The sequence below is a fragment of the Grammomys surdaster genome, unplaced genomic scaffold (genome assembly GCF_004785775.1).
Source record: "Grammomys surdaster isolate TR1022 unplaced genomic scaffold, NIH_TR_1.0 340, whole genome shotgun sequence".
NCBI lineage: Eukaryota > Metazoa > Chordata > Mammalia > Rodentia > Muridae > Grammomys > Grammomys surdaster.
In genome coordinates this window covers 139,535-145,691 of record NW_021604759.1, presented here as the reverse complement: position 1 = coordinate 145,691, position 6,157 = coordinate 139,535, and the positions used below count along the sequence as shown (strand labels likewise).

General features: G+C 45.4%; 1 protein-coding gene across 1 annotated transcript in view; it reads right to left on the bottom strand.

Annotated features, from left to right (window-relative positions):
* Positions 1-4,789: 4,789 nt before the first annotated feature.
* The window catches only part of Sh3bp5l (SH3 binding domain protein 5 like), a 17,315-nt gene continuing 15,947 nt past the window's right edge, over positions 4,790-6,157 (bottom strand). Inside the window, exon 8 of the mRNA XM_028778741.1 lies at positions 4,790-5,098. The gene's annotated coding sequence lies outside the window, so the exon portion shown is untranslated. The remainder of the gene's footprint in view (positions 5,099-6,157) is intronic.

The window sequence follows — 6,157 nt, the reverse complement described above, 5'->3', positions numbered from 1 at the left end:
GATCCCCAAGTCAATCTTTGGGGTCCTAACACAACATTTAGGTTTAGAGGGCCAGAAGTCTGCATTGCTAAGCAGCCCTGGTCATGGTGTGGTCCTGACTGTCATCCCCTCAGCTCCAGTCTCTTGCAAGGTGGCCTGACAAGTTGACGGAACTGTGTGGGATTTTCCTAGGAGACAAGCTCCCACTCTGGCTAGCACCAGGCTTCTCCCTCTCCTCCTCCTGTGGAAATTTCAATCCCTTCATTAGGCTGCAATCTCTGAATCCTGTTTAAGAATTGGGTAGCAAATAGGCCATCTTCTGTTTTCACTGTATCATGGGCATTTGATGTTCAAACCTGAAAAAGCATATCCTACACAACACAGACTTTGCACAGCCCATGAGTCTTCCAGAGAGCGGCAGGGGTGTTTTGGGTTTGTTTTTTTATTTTGGTTTTTTCTTGGGGCGGGGGTGTTTCATTATTTAGAGAACAGAATATTAGCTTCTGGAGTCAAACTCACATAGACAAGAGCTTGAATATTTAGTGCCTTGAATTAGCCCTGTACAAGTGGGGGGAGGGAGTAAGTTTAACATGTCTAGACCATGACAGCTGTTAATTTCACTGTAATGCAACTCAACACAGTAAGATGGGAGACTTTTTTTTTTTTACCAAATTTGACAACTCAACTAAATTTCTGAAACTTCAAATTATATACATGTATGCACATGTACACACACACACACAGTGTATCTGTGTATGTTAAAATACCAAGAACATTAGTATGTTCTGCTTCAATGACAGCAGCAGTTTCCGGGGTCTGCAGTCACGTGAATGTAATTGTGCAGACATCCAACACATTCAAAAAACAAAACAAAAACAAACAAACAAAAAAAAACAGTAAGGGGCTAGAGAATGGTTCAGTTGGTAAGAGTATCCCCTGCTCTTACGGATGACCCTGCTTGGGCCCTCAGAACCACATCAGGTACATCACAAATGCCTCTAACTCCAGCTTCAGGACATGCAATGCCCTCTTCTGGCCTCTAAAAGTACACACACTCTTGTACATATTACCCAACACAGACAGACAGACAGACAGACAGACAGACAGACAGACGCACGCACGCGTGCAGGCACACACACACACACACTTTTCTTAACTAATAAGTGAAGGGACTGAAGAGCTAATTGATCAGTTACGAGCACTGGCTGCTTTTGCAGAGGACCCATCACCTTCAGGGGAACAACCATCTGTAATCCAGTTCCAGAGGATCCAACACCTTCTTCTGGCCTCATGGGCACTACTCACACATGGTGCACAGGTATACATGCAGACAAAATATCCATGCACATCAAATAAAATAATAAAATAGCAAGCAAAAATCCAACAAAACATGCAAGTTCCATACTAGGCAACTGCATTTTAACTAGTGAATGGCTTTTTCTGAGCTGGCTGGGTTCCAGGCATGTGGGCTTCACTGGCAAATCCTCAGGCACATTCCCCTGGTCCTCTTCCTAAAGAGCATTCTTTCCAGAGAAGACTTTTAAAATGTTCCAGGAATGTGACTATGTTTTCTGTAGAGCTTCGTACTCTGTTGTCCTCATGAAGTCTGGTTTCCTGTTACAGGAGTAGATATCAAAGGCCACGGGAGCCAACAGAGGGTAGGGCCTGTCTAAAACTTCATTTATCAGTGATTTCCTTGACACCAGACCCATAAACCTCCTGTCTGTCAACAGCTGAAGAATTCAGTGAGCCCCAGGAACAGCCCCACACCTAGAAAGCTAAGGCAGGTCAAGATAAGCGAGGTAAGATAAGGAGGGTGATAAAGCTGGCACGGCTGTGCACGGCAGCAGCACTTCTGGGCACCCTTTATGCTACTAGTCATTAGGTGTCTACCTTTTCTCTCCCTAAGGAACCCTCTTCCAGCTAACCACACACATCTTGGGGCTCACTCCCTCTCTGCGTCTATACAGAGATACTTTGCCCTTTCTTAGGTTGTCCTCCAGAGTTTTTTGCTTATAGAGTTCAATCAAGCCTGAGCCGGACAGCCTCGACAAGCCAGGCTCTGCTACCCAAGCTCAAGATTTCAACCAAAAAGACACATGTGGTGCTAAAGAGACGGCTCAGCAGTTAAGAATGTGTGCTGCTCTTCCAGAGGACCTAAGTTCAGTCCTCAGCACCCACCCAAGGCAGCTCACCCACAGCCTGTAACTTCACTTCCAGAGTATCTGGTGCACTCTTCTGGCCTCCTCAGGCACACAGAGAAACATACACATAAATAAAAGTAAAAGTTAGAAAAGCTAAGTGTACTGGATAGGTTTATGTCGATTTGGCACAAGCGGAAAGTCATCTTAGAGGAGGGAGGAAATCTCAATTCAGAAAATGCCTCTAGGGCTGGAGAGATGGCTCAACAGTTAAGAACCCTGGCTGCTCTCCCAGAAGACCTGGATTCAATTCCCAGTACCTACATGGCAGCTCAACTGTCTGTAACTCCAGTTCCAGGGCCTCTGGCACCCTCACACAGACATACAAGTAAGCAAAACACTAACGCACACAAAAATAAATAAATCTTTCCCAGGCAATGGTGGCATGTGCCTTCATTTCTAGCACTCTAGGAGTTCAAGGTCAGTTTTGCCTACAGGACAGCCAGGGCTACACAGAAAAACCCTATCTCAGAACAAAACAACAAAAACAAAAAGAAAAGAAAATGTCCCCCTAAGATGAGGCTGTAGAGCATTTTCTTAGTGATTGATGGGGGAGAGCCCAGTCCACTATGAGTGGGGCTACCCCTAATGATCCTGGGTTCTATAAGAAAGTAGACTGAGCAAGCCATGAGGTCCAAGCCATCAAGCAGCCTTCTTCCATGGTTTCTGTATCTGCTCCTGCCTCCAGGTCTCTCTCCTGCTTGAATTCCTGTCCTGATTTCCTTTGATGATGATAGTAAGCCAAACAAACCTTTTACTCTCGACTTGCTTTGGTCATGGTGTTTCATCACAGCAATAGTATCCTTACCTAAGACACTGAGACAGGATAGAAAGATGGGGAAATGTATAGGGATAGGGGAACAAAGGAGCCCTTCACTCTGGAATCAGGTTGAAGCCCTCCCAAGACAACAGCAATATTAACTTGCACTGTGTAGTACACAGAGTCAATAGTTCTGTGGAACTACTTTATGGTGTGCATACTAAAGCAGCAATAACCTAGGCTTCAGGCCAGAATATATATGACCTCAGGACAGGCAGGTCTCATCACGCCCAGACATTTTCTGACAATCACACAAAAATATCGTGTGTTGAGCTCAGGCTGTGTCCCGTTGTTAAGTCACTCTGTGCAGCATAAAAAAAAAACGGCATAAAACTTTCCTCAGGCTCACCCTGGGAGACTCCATTTGAATAAGTAGCCCTGGCTCTACTTTAGGATGGACTGTACACCTGGGAGGATACAGAAAGACACCATCTGTCCGGCTCCACCCACATGACACAGGCCGATAATGACTTATTTATGGAAACAAAACAGGTGCCACCCTATACCTTTATCAGTATGACTGAAACTGTAGATGCATTTAGGTATATTAACTATCATAGCTGGGTGGTGGTAGAGCACGCCTTTAATCCCGGCACTCAAGGAGGCAGAGTCAGGTGGATCTCTAAGTCTGAGGCCAGCCTGGTCTACAGAGTGAGTATCAGGACAGCCAGGGCTCCACAGACAAACCCTTTCTCAAAATAATCCAAATAAATATCCTATCAGAAGGGCCAGTGAGTTGGCTCAGCAGATAAAGAGATTGCCTTCAAGCCTGAAGACTTGTGGTCAATATACTGGATCCTCATATAGACAGAGATGGTCCATCCCCACAGGTTGCCTTCTGACCACCCCCAAAGGCTGTAGTATGTATGCTGCCACCCCTCTCCCTCCCCGTTACCCCTCTCTCTTTCTCCTTCACACACACACACACACACACATACAAAAACACAAACACACAAACACACAAACACACACACACACACACACACACAGCACCATGCTCTTAATTGCTAAGCCATCTGTCTAGCCCCTGGTTTTAGCTTTTTAAGATAAGTTCTGCTGCCGGGCAGTGGTGGCGCACACCTTTAATCCCAGCACTTGGGAGGCAGAGGCAGGCGGATTTCTGAGTTCGAGGCCAGCCTGGTCTACAGAGTGAGTTCCAGGACAGCCAGGACTACACAGAGAAACCCTGTCTTGAAAAAAAAAAAAAGTTCTGCTGTAGCTCAGATAGACAGCTCACTATGTAACACAGGCTGATCTTGAACTCCCATCCTCCTGCCTCAGCTTCAGTGCTGAGATCCCACACTCAGCCTTAAAGGGATGTTGAATGATGAACTACTGTTCAGCTAACATGTAAAGACATCAAAGACATACGAAGTGTAATTGCAGATTATAAAGCACTATGATATGAACCAAATCAAGGTGAGTTTGCATCTGTATAGAAGATTTGGAAAGACAGGACCCAAACAAACCACAGGAAGGTGTGCCTTTCTGTGAGGAGTGAGGGATGGGCTGCAGAGGAGACTCACAGCTCTGAAATTCTTTGTCATTTTATCCTGTTTCAAGTTTTTTATAAGCAGCTGTTACTTTTGTAATATCAGTTCTAAGTATTTTACTAATGTAAGGCTTAGGTAGAATGAGGGTATCGCTCAATGGTGGGGTGTGGAGTGTAGGTCAGCAGTGGGGAGTGGGGTATAGTTCAGTTATAGTATAGTTCGATCAGGAGTTCAATAGGTTTGGTCCCTTGTACTATAAAAAAGAAAAGAAAGAACAAAGTTCAAGCCTGTAAAACTCTGTTTCCTTCAGCTATATTTTTAATCTAAGGTGGTCAAGAAGTTAGCCCTTTTTAATAGACATATGCAATTTGAATGATTTTTATGTTTGTCATGCATTATGGATAAAAAATATTTGTGATTTTTTTCCAGTAAGTAGACAATACCTTCTTGATTCAAAATAAATTTATCCATTTTCAAAAGACTAAAAAGGATAGACCAGTGGCCTAGACGGAGTATTCACAATGAGGCATCAGATGAACCTGTCTTCTCACAATTCCAGGGTCCTGCCCCTTCAGTGCATTCCAGATCTAAAATGTTCTTCTTTCCTGTTCAAGAAAGAAAATCATCTCAAAAACCCCTTCCTCCAAAGTTCACTTGAATATATCAACTGTGATGTCTGGGGGTTATTTTGTTTTTCATACTGTGCAGTGAGCACCAGCTGCCTTCCCCAGGGAAGAAGAAACTCAACAGGCATCACCTTGTGCAGAAAGCTGTATGTTCAGCAGCCTCGACCACCCCAAGCTAGATTTATCTGTCTTCCCAGTTTGCCACCCACACCCCATCTTCTGTGTGAACATATCCACCACCTTACCTCACCCACCGAACACTCCACAAGGCCTAGGGGTCACTGCCACTTAGGTGCCTTAGACTACCTGGTGCTAGCTACCCAGTCCAGCCTTCTCCCTGCACACAGGGACAGGGATGGGGAACCAAGTGACTCCTCCATGTGCACACAGACCATCAGGGCAGTATCTATCACACTATGACTCAAGCGAATTTCTGATTTCATGTAGCTTCTGCTTTGCTCCATACAGAGTATGATTGGCAGCTGGAGAAGCCCCTCCCTGCTCCCCGCACATTGGAATTGTCAAATGCACACCAAGAGAGAAAATGCAACCTCTGTTTGACATTTCCCTGTCATGCACAAGGGGTTTAAACATCTGAAGCTGCAGAGCCAACAAAAATCAATAGTCACTGTAGCATCACACTATACTCGGCTACACTGTGATAAAATCCTGAGACTTCCCCAAGAGACTCAAGACTTGACTCTGGGGCTCTGTGCCACTCAACACTGACCTCCTAACCACTGTGATGATAAGTCGACTGCTGTAGGTTTGGGAGTCAAGAGGGGCAAAACACAAAGCCACCTTTAAAGATTTCCAGGTACAAGGTGTGTGCTGAGCATAGAGGAGCCCCAGCCCTTCAATCGAGAAGACACCATGCAGAACTCACCCTAGGTGACATGTGGTAGGACCGTGTGGGAATGGGGATGAGGCAAAGTGGAACAGAACCTTCGTGGGGCTTGCTGTGGGGGAGTACCTCAGAGGAGGATGGACTTCTCACTTGTCGTGGGGTTTGCTTTGGGGGAGCACCTCAGAGGAGGA